Below are 21,966 nucleotides of genomic sequence, written 5' to 3'. Positions count from 1 at the left end.
GCAAGACAGGGGCCCATTGCACTCCCACGGGGCCTTTTTAAATGCAATCCATAACCCGGATTTGCCAGGAACCCTTCTTACTCCTCCTACTTGCATGTGACACTGGGCTTAGGATCTGCATAGGAAACACACACACAAGCACACACCTACCTTTGTTGCCTGCAGATGCCTCCTTGGCTGTCCCCAAACGGTATCAAACCAACACCCACGGGAAGCTGTAAGCATAGAGGACATGCCTGCACCCCATTGGACTTACCTGTGTGGGTTAAATCCGGGTTATTTGACAACCTATGGCGGTGATGGTTCTGCTCAGGCAGAGCAGTGCTGATGCTCCTCATAAAGCTGTCGCTGCTGTGAAGGTTCTAGGTGACATCACAAATCCCTTTGGTTACATACACAACAAAGCTGGGTTGTTGTTGTTTACACTCTGCAAGGCCTGTGGAAGTGAGTGACATCATAGCACTGTAGTTCTGAGGGTTCAAGATGGATGCAACAATCTCCTGTTGCTTCTATGAAGGCCGTAATAGACGACATCACCAAACAGCTCCATAGTCACATACACAGCAAAGGAGAGATGTTGTTTACACCTAGTGATGTCAGTGGTATTGAGTGACATCACAGCACAGTGCTAAGGCTCCTGGGCCTGGACACAGCAGCGGCTGCAATATCTCAACGGAGAATACGTTTATATCTATGTGTGTGTGTGCGCATATATATATATATATATATATATATATATATATATATATATATTTCTCCGCCGAAATCACTTTTAAACCCATTTCCACCTTTTTTTCCCTTCTCTTCCTCTTACTTTTTTTTCACGTTTTTTTACGTTTTTCTCCTTTTCGCCTCTTTTCTGGGCGTATTATTCTTCTTTTTCTTCTTTTTTTTCGTCTAATGCATACCCCATCAGTGCAGCAATGCTTATTCAATACCGCCAGCAGATGGAGACACTGGGGGATAATTTTCTAAGGATTTATACTGATTTTTCCTGTCTGAATTTGTCGCACAGAAAGTTGCAGGCCAAATATGTGTGACATTTCTGCGACTTTAGCTTCTAGAGCATTTTTACAACATTATACATAGGTGCTGAATACATAAAAAGCGACTGTTCAGCGACAGACAAGTCGCATCGGCTGAAAGTAGGCCAGAATGTCAGTCCATGTTGGAGCAGGTTTAGATACAGTCTAAAGCATAGATCTCAAAGTCTGTGCACAGAATTTAGCAAGGGCCTCGCACCTTCTGATGCATCAGGTAGGTGCACAATAGCATAGCCTAACCCTCTGTACTTTGGTCTATATTGATGCGGGACATAGACAGCCAGCTGATGACCAATCCATTAGTGCAATGGATGGCTGGAAGCATTTGTCTTTGCCTTTGCAATACCACAGAAGCAATGCATGGTCAATGTACAGCAATGACACACCTGTGTGAACAGCCAGGAGACCCCCCCCCCCCCCCCATGTTATGTTACATAGTTACATAGTTAGTACGGTCGAAAAAAGACATATGTCCATCACGTTCAACCAGGGAATTAAGGGGTAGGGGTGTGGCGCGATATTGGGGAAGGGATGAGATTTTATATTTCTTCATAAGCATTAATCTTATTTTGTCAATTAGGAACATTCAGCACCCACCCGCTATCAAGGCAGCTGCCTATCATGTCATGCCCTACCTGCACAGGTGTGCTGGCTACTCAAATGATCCAATTAAGGAGGCCATTTAGTCAGCAGCAGCAGAAGTCCTGTGCCTGGACGCTCCAACAGGGGCCAGACACAAGCAGAAGCAGAAGCAGCAGAAGCAGCAGCAGCACCACCTTTTGTTTTTTGGCTGCAGCAGCAGCAAGGCCCACAGGGCTGGCTAGCTGGCTAGCCAGCAAGCAGGTAGCAATGAAAGTAGGAATCTTTCTTTTTAACCCTGTAAGGGGGTGGTGCACTGTACCCGAAGATACTGCCATATCGGGTCAATGCATAGGGCGACGGAAGCAAGCTTCGAAATCGGCCCCCGTTCTCAAAAATCCATTTAATATATGGTCCCCAGATAGGGGACGTATCAGATATTAAACTGATAAGAACAGATACTACACTTGATCTTAGCCAAAAGGCCGAGAAGCGATAACCGTGAAAGGGGCGGGCCCAACAAGGTCCCCTTCATGGGCACTATCACTGCTTGCTGTCAGGGAGGCTGCCAGACAATTTTCCATGCACACTCTGGGCTGGGGGGCAGTCAACCACCAGTACACACAGCAGAACCTAAACCCATACCATTATTGCTAAGCAGCAAGACAGGGGCCCATTGCACTCCCACGGGGCCTTTTTAAATGCAATCCATAACCCGGATTTGCCAGGAACCCTTCTTACTCCTCCTACTTGCATGTGACACTGGGCTTAGGATCTGCATAGGAAACACACACACAAGCACACACCTACCTTTGTTGCCTGCAGATGCCTCCTTGGCTGTCCCCAAACGGTATCAAACCAACACCCACGGGAAGCTGTAAGCATAGAGGACATGCCTGCACCCCATTGGACTTACCTGTGTGGGTTAAATCCGGGTTATTTGACAACCTATGGCGGTGATGGTTCTGCTCAGGCAGAGCAGTGCTGATGCTCCTCATAAAGCTGTCGCTGCTGTGAAGGTTCTAGGTGACATCACAAATCCCTTTGGTTACATACACAACAAAGCTGGGTTGTTGTTGTTTACACTCTGCAAGGCCTGTGGAAGTGAGTGACATCATAGCACTGTAGTTCTGAGGGTTCAAGATGGATGCAACAATCTCCTGTTGCTTCTATGAAGGCCGTAATAGACGACATCACCAAACAGCTCCATAGTCACATACACAGCAAAGGAGAGATGTTGTTTACACCTAGTGATGTCAGTGGTATTGAGTGACATCACAGCACAGTGCTAAGGCTCCTGGGCCTGGACACAGCAGCGGCTGCAATATCTCAACGGAGAATACGTTTATATCTATGTGTGTGTGTGCGCATATATATATATATATATATATATATATATATATATATATATTTCTCCGCCGAAATCACTTTTAAACCCATTTCCACCTTTTTTTCCCTTCTCTTCCTCTTACTTTTTTTTCACGTTTTTTTACGTTTTTCTCCTTTTCGCCTCTTTTCTGGGCGTATTATTCTTCTTTTTCTTCTTTTTTTTCGTCTAATGCATACCCCATCAGTGCAGCAATGCTTATTCAATACCGCCAGCAGATGGAGACACTGGGGGATAATTTTCTAAGGATTTATACTGATTTTTCCTGTCTGAATTTGTCGCACAGAAAGTTGCAGGCCAAATATGTGTGACATTTCTGCGACTTTAGCTTCTAGAGCATTTTTACAACATTATACATAGGTGCTGAATACATAAAAAGCGACTGTTCAGCGACAGACAAGTCGCATCGGCTGAAAGTAGGCCAGAATGTCAGTCCATGTTGGAGCAGGTTTAGATACAGTCTAAAGCATAGATCTCAAAGTCTGTGCACAGAATTTAGCAAGGGCCTCGCACCTTCTGATGCATCAGGTAGGTGCACAATAGCATAGCCTAACCCTCTGTACTTTGGTCTATATTGATGCGGGACATAGACAGCCAGCTGATGACCAATCCATTAGTGCAATGGATGGCTGGAAGCATTTGTCTTTGCCTTTGCAATACCACAGAAGCAATGCATGGTCAATGTACAGCAATGACACACCTGTGTGAACAGCCAGGAGACCCCCCCCCCCCCCCCCCATGTTATGTTACATAGTTACATAGTTAGTACGGTCGAAAAAAGACATATGTCCATCACGTTCAACCAGGGAATTAAGGGGTAGGGGTGTGGCGCGATATTGGGGAAGGGATGAGATTTTATATTTCTTCATAAGCATTAATCTTATTTTGTCAATTAGGAACATTCAGCACCCACCCGCTATCAAGGCAGCTGCCTATCATGTCATGCCCTACCTGCACAGGTGTGCTGGCTACTCAAATGATCCAATTAAGGAGGCCATTTAGTCAGCAGCAGCAGAAGTCCTGTGCCTGGACGCTCCAACAGGGGCCAGACACAAGCAGAAGCAGAAGCAGCAGAAGCAGCAGCAGCACCACCTTTTGTTTTTTGGCTGCAGCAGCAGCAAGGCCCACAGGGCTGGCTAGCTGGCTAGCCAGCAAGCAGGTAGCAATGAAAGTAGGAATCTTTCTTTTTAACCCTGTAAGGGGGTGGTGCACTGTACCCGAAGATACTGCCATATCGGGTCAATGCATAGGGCGACGGAAGCAAGCTTCGAAATCGGCCCCCGTTCTCAAAAATCCATTTAATATATGGTCCCCAGATAGGGGACGTATCAGATATTAAACTGATAAGAACAGATACTACACTTGATCTTAGCCAAAAGGCCGAGAAGCGATAACCGTGAAAGGGGCGGGCCCAACAAGGTCCCCTTCATGGGCACTATCACTGCTTGCTGTCAGGGAGGCTGCCAGACAATTTTCCATGCACACTCTGGGCTGGGGGGCAGTCAACCACCAGTACACACAGCAGAACCTAAACCCATACCATTATTGCTAAGCAGCAAGACAGGGGCCCATTGCACTCCCACGGGGCCTTTTTAAATGCAATCCATAACCCGGATTTGCCAGGAACCCTTCTTACTCCTCCTACTTGCATGTGACACTGGGCTTAGGATCTGCATAGGAAACACACACACAAGCACACACCTACCTTTGTTGCCTGCAGATGCCTCCTTGGCTGTCCCCAAACGGTATCAAACCAACACCCACGGGAAGCTGTAAGCATAGAGGACATGCCTGCACCCCATTGGACTTACCTGTGTGGGTTAAATCCGGGTTATTTGACAACCTATGGCGGTGATGGTTCTGCTCAGGCAGAGCAGTGCTGATGCTCCTCATAAAGCTGTCGCTGCTGTGAAGGTTCTAGGTGACATCACAAATCCCTTTGGTTACATACACAACAAAGCTGGGTTGTTGTTGTTTACACTCTGCAAGGCCTGTGGAAGTGAGTGACATCATAGCACTGTAGTTCTGAGGGTTCAAGATGGATGCAACAATCTCCTGTTGCTTCTATGAAGGCCGTAATAGACGACATCACCAAACAGCTCCATAGTCACATACACAGCAAAGGAGAGATGTTGTTTACACCTAGTGATGTCAGTGGTATTGAGTGACATCACAGCACAGTGCTAAGGCTCCTGGGCCTGGACACAGCAGCGGCTGCAATATCTCAACGGAGAATACGTTTATATCTATGTGTGTGTGTGCGCATATATATATATATATATATATATATATATATATATATATATATATATATTTCTCCGCCGAAATCACTTTTAAACCCATTTCCACCTTTTTTTCCCTTCTCTTCCTCTTACTTTTTTTTCACGTTTTTTTACGTTTTTCTCCTTTTCGCCTCTTTTCTGGGCGTATTATTCTTCTTTTTCTTCTTTTTTTTCGTCTAATGCATACCCCATCAGTGCAGCAATGCTTATTCAATACCGCCAGCAGATGGAGACACTGGGGGATAATTTTCTAAGGATTTATACTGATTTTTCCTGTCTGAATTTGTCGCACAGAAAGTTGCAGGCCAAATATGTGTGACATTTCTGCGACTTTAGCTTCTAGAGCATTTTTACAACATTATACATAGGTGCTGAATACATAAAAAGCGACTGTTCAGCGACAGACAAGTCGCATCGGCTGAAAGTAGGCCAGAATGTCAGTCCATGTTGGAGCAGGTTTAGATACAGTCTAAAGCATAGATCTCAAAGTCTGTGCACAGAATTTAGCAAGGGCCTCGCACCTTCTGATGCATCAGGTAGGTGCACAATAGCATAGCCTAACCCTCTGTACTTTGGTCTATATTGATGCGGGACATAGACAGCCAGCTGATGACCAATCCATTAGTGCAATGGATGGCTGGAAGCATTTGTCTTTGCCTTTGCAATACCACAGAAGCAATGCATGGTCAATGTACAGCAATGACACACCTGTGTGAACAGCCAGGAGACCCCCCCCCCCCCCCCATGTTATGTTACATAGTTACATAGTTAGTACGGTCGAAAAAAGACATATGTCCATCACGTTCAACCAGGGAATTAAGGGGTAGGGGTGTGGCGCGATATTGGGGAAGGGATGAGATTTTATATTTCTTCATAAGCATTAATCTTATTTTGTCAATTAGGAACATTCAGCACCCACCCGCTATCAAGGCAGCTGCCTATCATGTCATGCCCTACCTGCACAGGTGTGCTGGCTACTCAAATGATCCAATTAAGGAGGCCATTTAGTCAGCAGCAGCAGAAGTCCTGTGCCTGGACGCTCCAACAGGGGCCAGACACAAGCAGAAGCAGAAGCAGCAGAAGCAGCAGCAGCACCACCTTTTGTTTTTTGGCTGCAGCAGCAGCAAGGCCCACAGGGCTGGCTAGCTGGCTAGCCAGCAAGCAGGTAGCAATGAAAGTAGGAATCTTTCTTTTTAACCCTGTAAGGGGGTGGTGCACTGTACCCGAAGATACTGCCATATCGGGTCAATGCATAGGGCGACGGAAGCAAGCTTCGAAATCGGCCCCCGTTCTCAAAAATCCATTTAATATATGGTCCCCAGATAGGGGACGTATCAGATATTAAACTGATAAGAACAGATACTACACTTGATCTTAGCCAAAAGGCCGAGAAGCGATAACCGTGAAAGGGGCGGGCCCAACAAGGTCCCCTTCATGGGCACTATCACTGCTTGCTGTCAGGGAGGCTGCCAGACAATTTTCCATGCACACTCTGGGCTGGGGGGCAGTCAACCACCAGTACACACAGCAGAACCTAAACCCATACCATTATTGCTAAGCAGCAAGACAGGGGCCCATTGCACTCCCACGGGGCCTTTTTAAATGCAATCCATAACCCGGATTTGCCAGGAACCCTTCTTACTCCTCCTACTTGCATGTGACACTGGGCTTAGGATCTGCATAGGAAACACACACACAAGCACACACCTACCTTTGTTGCCTGCAGATGCCTCCTTGGCTGTCCCCAAACGGTATCAAACCAACACCCACGGGAAGCTGTAAGCATAGAGGACATGCCTGCACCCCATTGGACTTACCTGTGTGGGTTAAATCCGGGTTATTTGACAACCTATGGCGGTGATGGTTCTGCTCAGGCAGAGCAGTGCTGATGCTCCTCATAAAGCTGTCGCTGCTGTGAAGGTTCTAGGTGACATCACAAATCCCTTTGGTTACATACACAACAAAGCTGGGTTGTTGTTGTTTACACTCTGCAAGGCCTGTGGAAGTGAGTGACATCATAGCACTGTAGTTCTGAGGGTTCAAGATGGATGCAACAATCTCCTGTTGCTTCTATGAAGGCCGTAATAGACGACATCACCAAACAGCTCCATAGTCACATACACAGCAAAGGAGAGATGTTGTTTACACCTAGTGATGTCAGTGGTATTGAGTGACATCACAGCACAGTGCTAAGGCTCCTGGGCCTGGACACAGCAGCGGCTGCAATATCTCAACGGAGAATACGTTTATATCTATGTGTGTGTGTGCGCATATATATATATATATATATATATATATATATATATATTTCTCCGCCGAAATCACTTTTAAACCCATTTCCACCTTTTTTTCCCTTCTCTTCCTCTTACTTTTTTTTCACGTTTTTTTACGTTTTTCTCCTTTTCGCCTCTTTTCTGGGCGTATTATTCTTCTTTTTCTTCTTTTTTTTCGTCTAATGCATACCCCATCAGTGCAGCAATGCTTATTCAATACCGCCAGCAGATGGAGACACTGGGGGATAATTTTCTAAGGATTTATACTGATTTTTCCTGTCTGAATTTGTCGCACAGAAAGTTGCAGGCCAAATATGTGTGACATTTCTGCGACTTTAGCTTCTAGAGCATTTTTACAACATTATACATAGGTGCTGAATACATAAAAAGCGACTGTTCAGCGACAGACAAGTCGCATCGGCTGAAAGTAGGCCAGAATGTCAGTCCATGTTGGAGCAGGTTTAGATACAGTCTAAAGCATAGATCTCAAAGTCTGTGCACAGAATTTAGCAAGGGCCTCGCACCTTCTGATGCATCAGGTAGGTGCACTATAGCATAGCCTAACCCTCTGTACTTTGGTCTATATTGATGCGGGACATAGACAGCCAGCTGATGACCAATCCATTAGTGCAATGGATGGCTGGAAGCATTTGTCTTTGCCTTTGCAATACCACAGAAGCAATGCATGGTCAATGTACAGCAATGACACACCTGTGTGAACAGCCAGGAGACCCCCCCCCCCCCCCCATGTTATGTTACATAGTTACATAGTTAGTACGGTCGAAAAAAGACATATGTCCATCACGTTCAACCAGGGAATTAAGGGGTAGGGGTGTGGCGCGATATTGGGGAAGGGATGAGATTTTATATTTCTTCATAAGCATTAATCTTATTTTGTCAATTAGGAACATTCAGCACCCACCCGCTATCAAGGCAGCTGCCTATCATGTCATGCCCTACCTGCACAGGTGTGCTGGCTACTCAAATGATCCAATTAAGGAGGCCATTTAGTCAGCAGCAGCAGAAGTCCTGTGCCTGGACGCTCCAACAGGGGCCAGACACAAGCAGAAGCAGAAGCAGCAGAAGCAGCAGCAGCACCACCTTTTGTTTTTTGGCTGCAGCAGCAGCAAGGCCCACAGGGCTGGCTAGCTGGCTAGCCAGCAAGCAGGTAGCAATGAAAGTAGGAATCTTTCTTTTTAACCCTGTAAGGGGGTGGTGCACTGTACCCGAAGATACTGCCATATCGGGTCAATGCATAGGGCGACGGAAGCAAGCTTCGAAATCGGCCCCCGTTCTCAAAAATCCATTTAATATATGGTCCCCAGATAGGGGACGTATCAGATATTAAACTGATAAGAACAGATACTACACTTGATCTTAGCCAAAAGGCCGAGAAGCGATAACCCTGAAAGGGGCGGGCCCAACAAGGTCCCCTTCATGGGCACTATCACTGCTTGCTGTCAGGGAGGCTGCCAGACAATTTTCCATGCACACTCTGGGCTGGGGGGCAGTCAACCACCAGTACACACAGCAGAACCTAAACCCATACCATTATTGCTAAGCAGCAAGACAGGGGCCCATTGCACTCCCACGGGGCCTTTTTAAATGCAATCCATAACCCGGATTTGCCAGGAACCCTTCTTACTCCTCCTACTTGCATGTGACACTGGGCTTAGGATCTGCATAGGAAACACACACACAAGCACACACCTACCTTTGTTGCCTGCAGATGCCTCCTTGGCTGTCCCCAAACGGTATCAAACCAACACCCACGGGAAGCTGTAAGCATAGAGGACATGCCTGCACCCCATTGGACTTACCTGTGTGGGTTAAATCCGGGTTATTTGACAACCTATGGCGGTGATGGTTCTGCTCAGGCAGAGCAGTGCTGATGCTCCTCATAAAGCTGTCGCTGCTGTGAAGGTTCTAGGTGACATCACAAATCCCTTTGGTTACATACACAACAAAGCTGGGTTGTTGTTGTTTACACTCTGCAAGGCCTGTGGAAGTGAGTGACATCATAGCACTGTAGTTCTGAGGGTTCAAGATGGATGCAACAATCTCCTGTTGCTTCTATGAAGGCCGTAATAGACGACATCACCAAACAGCTCCATAGTCACATACACAGCAAAGGAGAGATGTTGTTTACACCTAGTGATGTCAGTGGTATTGAGTGACATCACAGCACAGTGCTAAGGCTCCTGGGCCTGGACACAGCAGCGGCTGCAATATCTCAACGGAGAATACGTTTATATCTATGTGTGTGTGTGCGCATATATATATATATATATATTTCTCCGCCGAAATCACTTTTAAACCCATTTCCACCTTTTTTTCCCTTCTCTTCCTCTTACTTTTTTTTCACGTTTTTTTACGTTTTTCTCCTTTTCGCCTCTTTTCTGGGCGTATTATTCTTCTTTTTCTTCTTTTTTTTCGTCTAATGCATACCCCATCAGTGCAGCAATGCTTATTCAATACCGCCAGCAGATGGAGACACTGGGGGATAATTTTCTAAGGATTTATACTGATTTTTCCTGTCTGAATTTGTCGCACAGAAAGTTGCAGGCCAAATATGTGTGACATTTCTGCGACTTTAGCTTCTAGAGCATTTTTACAACATTATACATAGGTGCTGAATACATAAAAAGCGACTGTTCAGCGACAGACAAGTCGCATCGGCTGAAAGTAGGCCAGAATGTCAGTCCATGTTGGAGCAGGTTTAGATACAGTCTAAAGCATAGATCTCAAAGTCTGTGCACAGAATTTAGCAAGGGCCTCGCACCTTCTGATGCATCAGGTAGGTGCACAATAGCATAGCCTAACCCTCTGTACTTTGGTCTATATTGATGCGGGACATAGACAGCCAGCTGATGACCAATCCATTAGTGCAATGGATGGCTGGAAGCATTTGTCTTTGCCTTTGCAATACCACAGAAGCAATGCATGGTCAATGTACAGCAATGACACACCTGTGTGAACAGCCAGGAGACCCCCCCCCCCCCCCCCCATGTTATGTTACATAGTTACATAGTTAGTACGGTCGAAAAAAGACATATGTCCATCACGTTCAACCAGGGAATTAAGGGGTAGGGGTGTGGCGCGATATTGGGGAAGGGATGAGATTTTATATTTCTTCATAAGCATTAATCTTATTTTGTCAATTAGGAACATTCAGCACCCACCCGCTATCAAGGCAGCTGCCTATCATGTCATGCCCTACCTGCACAGGTGTGCTGGCTACTCAAATGATCCAATTAAGGAGGCCATTTAGTCAGCAGCAGCAGAAGTCCTGTGCCTGGACGCTCCAACAGGGGCCAGACACAAGCAGAAGCAGAAGCAGCAGAAGCAGCAGCAGCACCACCTTTTGTTTTTTGGCTGCAGCAGCAGCAAGGCCCACAGGGCTGGCTAGCTGGCTAGCCAGCAAGCAGGTAGCAATGAAAGTAGGAATCTTTCTTTTTAACCCTGTAAGGGGGTGGTGCACTGTATCCGAAGATACTGCCATATCGGGTCAATGCATAGGGCGACGGAAGCAAGCTTCGAAATCGGCCCCCGTTCTCAAAAATCCATTTAATATATGGTCCCCAGATAGGGGACGTATCAGATATTAAACTGATAAGAACAGATACTACACTTGATCTTAGCCAAAAGGCCGAGAAGCGATAACCGTGAAAGGGGCGGGCCCAACAAGGTCCCCTTCATGGGCACTATCACTGCTTGCTGTCAGGGAGGCTGCCAGACAATTTTCCATGCACACTCTGGGCTGGGGGGCAGTCAACCACCAGTACACACAGCAGAACCTAAACCCATACCATTATTGCTAAGCAGCAAGACAGGGGCCCATTGCACTCCCACGGGGCCTTTTTAAATGCAATCCATAACCCGGATTTGCCAGGAACCCTTCTTACTCCTCCTACTTGCATGTGACACTGGGCTTAGGATCTGCATAGGAAACACACACACAAGCACACACCTACCTTTGTTGCCTGCAGATGCCTCCTTGGCTGTCCCCAAACGGTATCAAACCAACACCCACGGGAAGCTGTAAGCATAGAGGACATGCCTGCACCCCATTGGACTTACCTGTGTGGGTTAAATCCGGGTTATTTGACAACCTATGGCGGTGATGGTTCTGCTCAGGCAGAGCAGTGCTGATGCTCCTCATAAAGCTGTCGCTGCTGTGAAGGTTCTAGGTGACATCACAAATCCCTTTGGTTACATACACAACAAAGCTGGGTTGTTGTTGTTTACACTCTGCAAGGCCTGTGGAAGTGAGTGACATCATAGCACTGTAGTTCTGAGGGTTCAAGATGGATGCAACAATCTCCTGTTGCTTCTATGAAGGCCGTAATAGACGACATCACCAAACAGCTCCATAGTCACATACACAGCAAAGGAGAGATGTTGTTTACACCTAGTGATGTCAGTGGTATTGAGTGACATCACAGCACAGTGCTAAGGCTCCTGGGCCTGGACACAGCAGCGGCTGCAATATCTCAACGGAGAATACGTTTATATCTATGTGTGTGTGTGCGCATATATATATATATATATATATATATATATATATATATATATATTTCTCCGCCGAAATCACTTTTAAACCCATTTCCACCTTTTTTTCCCTTCTCTTCCTCTTACTTTTTTTTCACGTTTTTTTACGTTTTTCTCCTTTTCGCCTCTTTTCTGGGCGTATTATTCTTCTTTTTCTTCTTTTTTTTCGTCTAATGCATACCCCATCAGTGCAGCAATGCTTATTCAATACCGCCAGCAGATGGAGACACTGGGGGATAATTTTCTAAGGATTTATACTGATTTTTCCTGTCTGAATTTGTCGCACAGAAAGTTGCAGGCCAAATATGTGTGACATTTCTGCGACTTTAGCTTCTAGAGCATTTTTACAACATTATACATAGGTGCTGAATACATAAAAAGCGACTGTTCAGCGACAGACAAGTCGCATCGGCTGAAAGTAGGCCAGAATGTCAGTCCATGTTGGAGCAGGTTTAGATACAGTCTAAAGCATAGATCTCAAAGTCTGTGCACAGAATTTAGCAAGGGCCTCGCACCTTCTGATGCATCAGGTAGGTGCACAATAGCATAGCCTAACCCTCTGTACTTTGGTCTATATTGATGCGGGACATAGACAGCCAGCTGATGACCAATCCATTAGTGCAATGGATGGCTGGAAGCATTTGTCTTTGCCTTTGCAATACCACAGAAGCAATGCATGGTCAATGTACAGCAATGACACACCTGTGTGAACAGCCAGGAGACCCCCCCCCCCCCCCCCCATGTTATGTTACATAGTTACATAGTTAGTACGGTCGAAAAAAGACATATGTCCATCACGTTCAACCAGGGAATTAAGGGGTAGGGGTGTGGCGCGATATTGGGGAAGGGATGAGATTTTATATTTCTTCATAAGCATTAATCTTATTTTGTCAATTAGGAACATTCAGCACCCACCCGCTATCAAGGCAGCTGCCTATCATGTCATGCCCTACCTGCACAGGTGTGCTGGCTACTCAAATGATCCAATTAAGGAGGCCATTTAGTCAGCAGCAGCAGAAGTCCTGTGCCTGGACGCTCCAACAGGGGCCAGACACAAGCAGAAGCAGAAGCAGCAGAAGCAGCAGCAGCACCACCTTTTGTTTTTTGGCTGCAGCAGCAGCAAGGCCCACAGGGCTGGCTAGCTGGCTAGCCAGCAAGCAGGTAGCAATGAAAGTAGGAATCTTTCTTTTTAACCCTGTAAGGGGGTGGTGCACTGTACCCGAAGATACTGCCATATCGGGTCAATGCATAGGGCGACGGAAGCAAGCTTCGAAATCGGCCCCCGTTCTCAAAAATCCATTTAATATATGGTCCCCAGATAGGGGACGTATCAGATATTAAACTGATAAGAACAGATACTACACTTGATCTTAGCCAAAAGGCCGAGAAGCGATAACCGTGAAAGGGGCGGGCCCAACAAGGTCCCCTTCATGGGCACTATCACTGCTTGCTGTCAGGGAGGCTGCCAGACAATTTTCCATGCACACTCTGGGCTGGGGGGCAGTCAACCACCAGTACACACAGCAGAACCTAAACCCATACCATTATTGCTAAGCAGCAAGACAGGGGCCCATTGCACTCCCACGGGGCCTTTTTAAATGCAATCCATAACCCGGATTTGCCAGGAACCCTTCTTACTCCTCCTACTTGCATGTGACACTGGGCTTAGGATCTGCATAGGAAACACACACACAAGCACACACCTACCTTTGTTGCCTGCAGATGCCTCCTTGGCTGTCCCCAAACGGTATCAAACCAACACCCACGGGAAGCTGTAAGCATAGAGGACATGCCTGCACCCCATTGGACTTACCTGTGTGGGTTAAATCCGGGTTATTTGACAACCTATGGCGGTGATGGTTCTGCTCAGGCAGAGCAGTGCTGATGCTCCTCATAAAGCTGTCGCTGCTGTGAAGGTTCTAGGTGACATCACAAATCCCTTTGGTTACATACACAACAAAGCTGGGTTGTTGTTGTTTACACTCTGCAAGGCCTGTGGAAGTGAGTGACATCATAGCACTGTAGTTCTGAGGGTTCAAGATGGATGCAACAATCTCCTGTTGCTTCTATGAAGGCCGTAATAGACGACATCACCAAACAGCTCCATAGTCACATACACAGCAAAGGAGAGATGTTGTTTACACCTAGTGATGTCAGTGGTATTGAGTGACATCACAGCACAGTGCTAAGGCTCCTGGGCCTGGACACAGCAGCGGCTGCAATATCTCAACGGAGAATACGTTTATATCTATGTGTGTGTGTGCGCATATATATATATATATATATATATATATATATATATATATATATATATATATATATTTCTCCGCCGAAATCACTTTTAAACCCATTTCCACCTTTTTTTCCCTTCTCTTCCTCTTACTTTTTTTTCACGTTTTTTTACGTTTTTCTCCTTTTCGCCTCTTTTCTGGGCGTATTATTCTTCTTTTTCTTCTTTTTTTTCGTCTAATGCATACCCCATCAGTGCAGCAATGCTTATTCAATACCGCCAGCAGATGGAGACACTGGGGGATAATTTTCTAAGGATTTATACTGATTTTTCCTGTCTGAATTTGTCGCACAGAAAGTTGCAGGCCAAATATGTGTGACATTTCTGCGACTTTAGCTTCTAGAGCATTTTTACAACATTATACATAGGTGCTGAATACATAAAAAGCGACTGTTCAGCGACAGACAAGTCGCATCGGCTGAAAGTAGGCCAGAATGTCAGTCCATGTTGGAGCAGGTTTAGATACAGTCTAAAGCATAGATCTCAAAGTCTGTGCACAGAATTTAGCAAGGGCCTCGCACCTTCTGATGCATCAGGTAGGTGCACAATAGCATAGCCTAACCCTCTGTACTTTGGTCTATATTGATGCGGGACATAGACAGCCAGCTGATGACCAATCCATTAGTGCAATGGATGGCTGGAAGCATTTGTCTTTGCCTTTGCAATACCACAGAAGCAATGCATGGTCAATGTACAGCAATGACACACCTGTGTGAACAGCCAGGAGACCCCCCCCCCCCCCCATGTTATGTTACATAGTTACATAGTTAGTACGGTCGAAAAAAGACATATGTCCATCACGTTCAACCAGGGAATTAAGGGGTAGGGGTGTGGCGCGATATTGGGGAAGGGATGAGATTTTATATTTCTTCATAAGCATTAATCTTATTTTGTCAATTAGGAACATTCAGCACCCACCCGCTATCAAGGCAGCTGCCTATCATGTCATGCCCTACCTGCACAGGTGTGCTGGCTACTCAAATGATCCAATTAAGGAGGCCATTTAGTCAGCAGCAGCAGAAGTCCTGTGCCTGGACGCTCCAACAGGGGCCAGACACAAGCAGAAGCAGAAGCAGCAGAAGCAGCAGCAGCACCACCTTTTGTTTTTTGGCTGCAGCAGCAGCAAGGCCCACAGGGCTGGCTAGCTGGCTAGCCAGCAAGCAGGTAGCAATGAAAGTAGGAATCTTTCTTTTTAACCCTGTAAGGGGGTGGTGCACTGTACCCGAAGATACTGCCATATCGGGTCAATGCATAGGGCGACGGAAGCAAGCTTCGAAATCGGCCCCCGTTCTCAAAAATCCATTTAATATATGGTCCCCAGATAGGGGACGTATCAGATATTAAACTGATAAGAACAGATACTACACTTGATCTTAGCCAAAAGGCCGAGAAGCGATAACCGTGAAAGGGGCGGGCCCAACAAGGTCCCCTTCATGGGCACTATCACTGCTTGCTGTCAGGGAGGCTGCCAGACAATTTTCCATGCACACTCTGGGCTGGGGGGCAGTCAACCACCAGTACACACAGCAGAACCTAAACCCATACCATTATTGCTAAGCAGCAAGACAGGGGCCCATTGCACTCCCACGGGGCCTTTTTAAATGCAATCTATAACCCGGATTTGCCAGGAACCCTTCTTACTCCTCCTACTTGCATGTGACACTGGGCTTAGGATCTGCATAGGAAACACACACACAAGCACACACCTACCTTTGTTGCCTGCAGATGCCTCCTTGGCTGTCCCCAAACGGTATCAAACCAACACCCACGGGAAGCTGTAAGCATAGAGGACATGCCTGCACCCCATTGGACTTACCTGTGTGGGTTAAATCCGGGTTATTTGACAACCTATGGCGGTGATGGTTCTGCTCAGGCAGAGCAGTGCTGATGCTCCTCATAAAGCTGTCGCTGCTGTGAAGGTTCTAGGTGACATCACAAATCCCTTTGGTTACATACACAACAAAGCTGGGTTGTTGTTGTTTACACTCTGCAAGGCCTGTGGAAGTGAGTGACATCATAGCACTGTAGTTCTGAGGGTTCAAGATGGATGCAACAATCTCCTGTTGCTTCTATGAAGGCCGTAATAGACGACATCACCAAACAGCTCCATAGTCACATACACAGCAAAGGAGAGATGTTGTTTACACCTAGTGATGTCAGTGGTATTGAGTGACATCACAGCACAGTGCTAAGGCTCCTGGGCCTGGACACAGCAGCGGCTGCAATATCTCAACGGAGAATACGTTTATATCTATGTGTGTGTGTGCGCATATATATATATATATATATATATATATATATATATATATTTCTCCGCCGAAATCACTTTTAAACCCATTTCCACCTTTTTTTCCCTTCTCTTCCTCTTACTTTTTTTTCACGTTTTTTTACGTTTTTCTCCTTTTCGCCTCTTTTCTGGGCGTATTATTCTTCTTTTTCTTCTTTTTTTTCGTCTAATGCATACCCCATCAGTGCAGCAATGCTTATTCAATACCGCCAGCAGATGGAGACACTGGGGGATAATTTTCTAAGGATTTATACTGATTTTTCCTGTCTGAATTTGTCGCACAGAAAGTTGCAGGCCAAATATGTGTGACATTTCTGCGACTTTAGCTTCTAGAGCATTTTTACAACATTATACATAGGTGCTGAATACATAAAAAGCGACTGTTCAGCGACAGACAAGTCGCATCGGCTGAAAGTAGGCCAGAATGTCAGTCCATGTTGGAGCAGGTTTAGATACAGTCTAAAGCATAGATCTCAAAGTCTGTGCACAGAATTTAGCAAGGGCCTCGCACCTTCTGATGCATCAGGTAGGTGCACAATAGCATAGCCTAACCCTCTGTACTTTGGTCTATATTGATGCGGGACATAGACAGCCAGCTGATGACCAATCCATTAGTGCAATGGATGGCTGGAAGCATTTGTCTTTGCCTTTGCAATACCACAGAAGCAATGCATGGTCAATGTACAGCAATGACACACCTGTGTGAACAGCCAGGAGACCCCCCCCCCCCCCCCCATGTTATGTTACATAGTTACATAGTTAGTACGGTCGAAAAAAGACATATGTCCATCACGTTCAACCAGGGAATTAAGGGGTAGGGGTGTGGCGCGATATTGGGGAAGGGATGAGATTTTATATTTCTTCATAAGCATTAATCTTATTTTGTCAATTAGGAACATTCAGCACCCACCCGCTATCAAGGCAGCTGCCTATCATGTCATGCCCTACCTGCACAGGTGTGCTGGCTACTCAAATGATCCAATTAAGGAGGCCATTTAGTCAGCAGCAGCAGAAGTCCTGTGCCTGGACGCTCCAACAGGGGCCAGACACAAGCAGAAGCAGAAGCAGCAGAAGCAGCAGCAGCACCACCTTTTGTTTTTTGGCTGCAGCAGCAGCAAGGCCCACAGGGCTGGCTAGCTGGCTAGCCAGCAAGCAGGTAGCAATGAAAGTAGGAATCTTTCTTTTTAACCCTGTAAGGGGGTGGTGCACTGTACCCGAAGATACTGCCATATCGGGTCAATGCATAGGGCGACGGAAGCAAGCTTCGAAATCGGCCCCCGTTCTCAAAAATCCATTTAATATATGGTCCCCAGATAGGGGACGTATCAGATATTAAACTGATAAGAACAGATACTACACTTGATCTTAGCCAAAAGGCCGAGAAGCGATAACCGTGAAAGGGGCGGGCCCAACAAGGTCCCCTTCATGGGCACTATCACTGCTTGCTGTCAGGGAGGCTGCCAGACAATTTTCCATGCACACTCTGGGCTGGGGGGCAGTCAACCACCAGTACACACAGCAGAACCTAAACCCATACCATTATTGCTAAGCAGCAAGACAGGGGCCCATTGCACTCCCACGGGGCCTTTTTAAATGCAATCCATAACCCGGATTTGCCAGGAACCCTTCTTACTCCTCCTACTTGCATGTGACACTGGGCTTAGGATCTGCATAGGAAACACACACACAAGCACACACCTACCTTTGTTGCCTGCAGATGCCTCCTTGGCTGTCCCCAAACGGTATCAAACCAACACCCACGGGAAGCTGTAAGCATAGAGGACATGCCTGCACCCCATTGGACTTACCTGTGTGGGTTAAATCCGGGTTATTTGACAACCTATGGCGGTGATGGTTCTGCTCAGGCAGAGCAGTGCTGATGCTCCTCATAAAGCTGTCGCTGCTGTGAAGGTTCTAGGTGACATCACAAATCCCTTTGGTTACATACACAACAAAGCTGGGTTGTTGTTGTTTACACTCTGCAAGGCCTGTGGAAGTGAGTGACATCATAGCACTGTAGTTCTGAGGGTTCAAGATGGATGCAACAATCTCCTGTTGCTTCTATGAAGGCCGTAATAGACGACATCACCAAACAGCTCCATAGTCACATACACAGCAAAGGAGAGATGTTGTTTACACCTAGTGATGTCAGTGGTATTGAGTGACATCACAGCACAGTGCTAAGGCTCCTGGGCCTGGACACAGCAGCGGCTGCAATATCTCAACGGAGAATACGTTTATATCTATGTGTGTGTGTGCGCATATATATATATATATATATATATATATATATATATATATATATATATTTCTCCGCCGAAATCACTTTTAAACCCATTTCCACCTTTTTTTCCCTTCTCTTCCTCTTACTTTTTTTTCACGTTTTTTTACGTTTTTCTCCTTTTCGCCTCTTTTCTGGGCGTATTATTCTTCTTTTTCTTCTTTTTTTTCGTCTAATGCATACCCCATCAGTGCAGCAATGCTTATTCAATACCGCCAGCAGATGGAGACACTGGGGGATAATTTTCTAAGGATTTATACTGATTTTTCCTGTCTGAATTTGTCGCACAGAAAGTTGCAGGCCAAATATGTGTGACATTTCTGCGACTTTAGCTTCTAGAGCATTTTTACAACATTATACATAGGTGCTGAATACATAAAAAGCGACTGTTCAGCGACAGACAAGTCGCATCGGCTGAAAGTAGGCCAGAATGTCAGTCCATGTTGGAGCAGGTTTAGATACAGTCTAAAGCATAGATCTCAAAGTCTGTGCACAGAATTTAGCAAGGGCCTCGCACCTTCTGATGCATCAGGTAGGTGCATAATAGCATAGCCTAACCCTCTGTACTTTGGTCTATATTGATGCGGGACATAGACAGCCAGCTGATGACCAATCCATTAGTGCAATGGATGGCTGGAAGCATTTGTCTTTGCCTTTGTAATACCACAGAAGCAATGCATGGTCAATGTACAGCAATGACACACCTGTGTGAACAGCCAGGAGACCCCCCCCCCCCCCCCATGTTATGTTACATAGTTACATAGTTAGTACGGTCGAAAAAAGACATATGTCCATCACGTTCAACCAGGGAATTAAGGGGTAGGGGTGTGGCGCGATATTGGGGAAGGGATGAGATTTTATATTTCTTCATAAGCATTAATCTTATTTTGTCAATTAGGAACATTCAGCACCCACCCGCTATCAAGGCAGCTGCCTATCATGTCATGCCCTACCTGCACAGGTGTGCTGGCTACTCAAATGATCCAATTAAGGAGGCCATTTAGTCAGCAGCAGCAGAAGTCCTGTGCCTGGACGCTCCAACAGGGGCCAGACACAAGCAGAAGCAGAAGCAGCAGAAGCAGCAGCACCTTTTGTTTTTTGGCTGCAGCAGCAGCAAGGCCCACAGGGCTGGCTAGCTGGCTAGCCAGCAAGCAGGTAGCAATGAAAGTAGGAATCTTTCTTTTTAACCCTGTAAGGGGGTGGTGCACTGTACCCGAAGATACTGCCATATCGGGTCAATGCATAGGGCGACGGAAGCAAGCTTCGAAATCGGCCCCCGTTCTCAAAAATCCATTTAATATATGGTCCCCAGATAGGGGACGTATCAGATATTAAACTGATAAGAACAGATACTACACTTGATCTTAGCCAAAAGGCCGAGAAGCGATAACCGTGAAAGGGGCGGGCCCAACAAGGTCCCCTTCATGGGCACTATCACTGCTTGCTGTCAGGGAGGCTGCCAGACAATTTTCCATGCACACTCTGGGCTGGGGGGCAGTCAACCACCAGTACACACAGCAGAACCTAAACCCATACCATTATTGCTAAGCAGCAAGACAGGGGCCCATTGCACTCCCACGGGGCCTTTTTAAATGCAATCCATAACCCGGATTTGCCAGGAACCCTTCTTACTCCTCCTACTTGCATGTGACACTGGGCTTAGGATCTGCATAGGAAACACACACACAAGCACACACCTACCTTTGTTGCCTGCAGATGCCTCCTTGGCTGTCCCCAAACGGTATCAAACCAACACCCACGGGAAGCTGTAAGCATAGAGGACATGCCTGCACCCCATTGGACTTACCTGTGTGGGTTAAATCCGGGTTATTTGACAACCTATGGCGGTGATGGTTCTGCTCAGGCAGAGCAGTGCTGATGCTCCTCATAAAGCTGTCGCTGCTGTGAAGGTTCTAGGTGACATCACAAATCCCTTTGGTTACATACACAACAAAGCTGGGTTGTTGTTGTTTACACTCTGCAAGGCCTGTGGAAGTGAGTGACATCATAGCACTGTAGTTCTGAGGGTTCAAGATGGATGCAACAATCTCCTGTTGCTTCTATGAAGGCCGTAATAGACGACATCACCAAACAGCTCCATAGTCACATACACAGCAAAGGAGAGATGTTGTTTACACCTAGTGATGTCAGTGGTATTGAGTGACATCACAGCACAGTGCTAAGGCTCCTGGGCCTGGACACAGCAGCGGCTGCAATATCTCAACGGAGAATACGTTTATATCTATGTGTGTGTGTGCGCATATATATATATATATATATATATATATATATATATATATATTTCTCCGCCGAAATCACTTTTAAACCCATTTCCACCTTTTTTTCCCTTCTCTTCCTCTTACTTTTTTTTCACGTTTTTTTACGTTTTTCTCCTTTTCGCCTCTTTTCTGGGCGTATTATTCTTCTTTTTCTTCTTTTTTTTCGTCTAATGCATACCCCATCAGTGCAGCAATGCTTATTCAATACCGCCAGCAGATGGAGACACTGGGGGATAATTTTCTAAGGATTTATACTGATTTTTCCTGTCTGAATTTGTCGCACAGAAAGTTGCAGGACAAATATGTGTGACATTTCTGCGACTTTAGCTTCTAGAGCATTTTTACAACATTATACATAGGTGCTGAATACATAAAAAGCGACTGTTCAGCGACAGACAAGTCGCATCGGCTGAAAGTAGGCCAGAATGTCAGTCCATGTTGGAGCAGGTTTAGATACAGTCTAAAGCATAGATCTCAAAGTCTGTGCACAGAATTTAGCAAGGGCCTCGCACCTTCTGATGCATCAGGTAGGTGCACAATAGCATAGCCTAACCCTCTGTACTTTGGTCTATATTGATGCGGGACATAGACAGCCAGCTGATGACCAATCCATTAGTGCAATGGATGGCTGGAAGCATTTGTCTTTGCCTTTGCAATACCACAGAAGCAATGCATGGTCAATGTACAGCAATGACACACCTGTGTGAACAGCCA

The 21,966-nt window shown here is 46.1% G+C and overlaps 9 non-coding genes across 9 annotated transcripts; all 9 read right to left on the bottom strand.

Annotated features, from left to right (window-relative positions):
• Positions 1–1,928: 1,928 nt before the first annotated feature.
• On the bottom strand, positions 1,929–2,119 carry LOC130312454 (U2 spliceosomal RNA). The gene has a single exon (XR_008860570.1). It is a non-coding gene; the product is annotated as a U2 spliceosomal RNA (small nuclear RNA).
• A 2,091-nt stretch (positions 2,120–4,210) lies between these two features.
• LOC130312452 (U2 spliceosomal RNA) lies at positions 4,211–4,401 on the bottom strand. The gene has a single exon (XR_008860568.1). It is a non-coding gene; the product is annotated as a U2 spliceosomal RNA (small nuclear RNA).
• Positions 4,402–6,498: 2,097 nt separating this feature from the next.
• On the bottom strand, positions 6,499–6,689 carry LOC130312451 (U2 spliceosomal RNA). Its single transcript, XR_008860567.1, has one exon. It is a non-coding gene; the product is annotated as a U2 spliceosomal RNA (small nuclear RNA).
• Positions 6,690–8,774: 2,085 nt separating this feature from the next.
• LOC130312450 (U2 spliceosomal RNA) lies at positions 8,775–8,965 on the bottom strand. Its single transcript, XR_008860566.1, has one exon. It is a non-coding gene; the product is annotated as a U2 spliceosomal RNA (small nuclear RNA).
• A 2,069-nt stretch (positions 8,966–11,034) lies between these two features.
• Positions 11,035–11,225, bottom strand: LOC130312466 (U2 spliceosomal RNA). The gene has a single exon (XR_008860582.1). It is a non-coding gene; the product is annotated as a U2 spliceosomal RNA (small nuclear RNA).
• A 2,093-nt stretch (positions 11,226–13,318) lies between these two features.
• On the bottom strand, positions 13,319–13,509 carry LOC130312449 (U2 spliceosomal RNA). Its single transcript, XR_008860565.1, has one exon. It is a non-coding gene; the product is annotated as a U2 spliceosomal RNA (small nuclear RNA).
• A 2,102-nt stretch (positions 13,510–15,611) lies between these two features.
• LOC130312448 (U2 spliceosomal RNA) lies at positions 15,612–15,802 on the bottom strand. The gene has a single exon (XR_008860564.1). It is a non-coding gene; the product is annotated as a U2 spliceosomal RNA (small nuclear RNA).
• Positions 15,803–17,890: 2,088 nt separating this feature from the next.
• On the bottom strand, positions 17,891–18,081 carry LOC130312447 (U2 spliceosomal RNA). The gene has a single exon (XR_008860563.1). It is a non-coding gene; the product is annotated as a U2 spliceosomal RNA (small nuclear RNA).
• Positions 18,082–20,170: 2,089 nt separating this feature from the next.
• On the bottom strand, positions 20,171–20,361 carry LOC130312446 (U2 spliceosomal RNA). The gene has a single exon (XR_008860562.1). It is a non-coding gene; the product is annotated as a U2 spliceosomal RNA (small nuclear RNA).
• Between the last annotated feature and the right edge of the window lie 1,605 nt (positions 20,362–21,966).

Source organism: Hyla sarda, unplaced genomic scaffold (assembly GCF_029499605.1).
Source record: "Hyla sarda isolate aHylSar1 unplaced genomic scaffold, aHylSar1.hap1 scaffold_1717, whole genome shotgun sequence".
Lineage (NCBI taxonomy): Eukaryota > Metazoa > Chordata > Amphibia > Anura > Hylidae > Hyla > Hyla sarda.
Note: the sequence above shows the minus strand (reverse complement) of the source record. Positions and strands in the feature narration are given on the sequence as shown.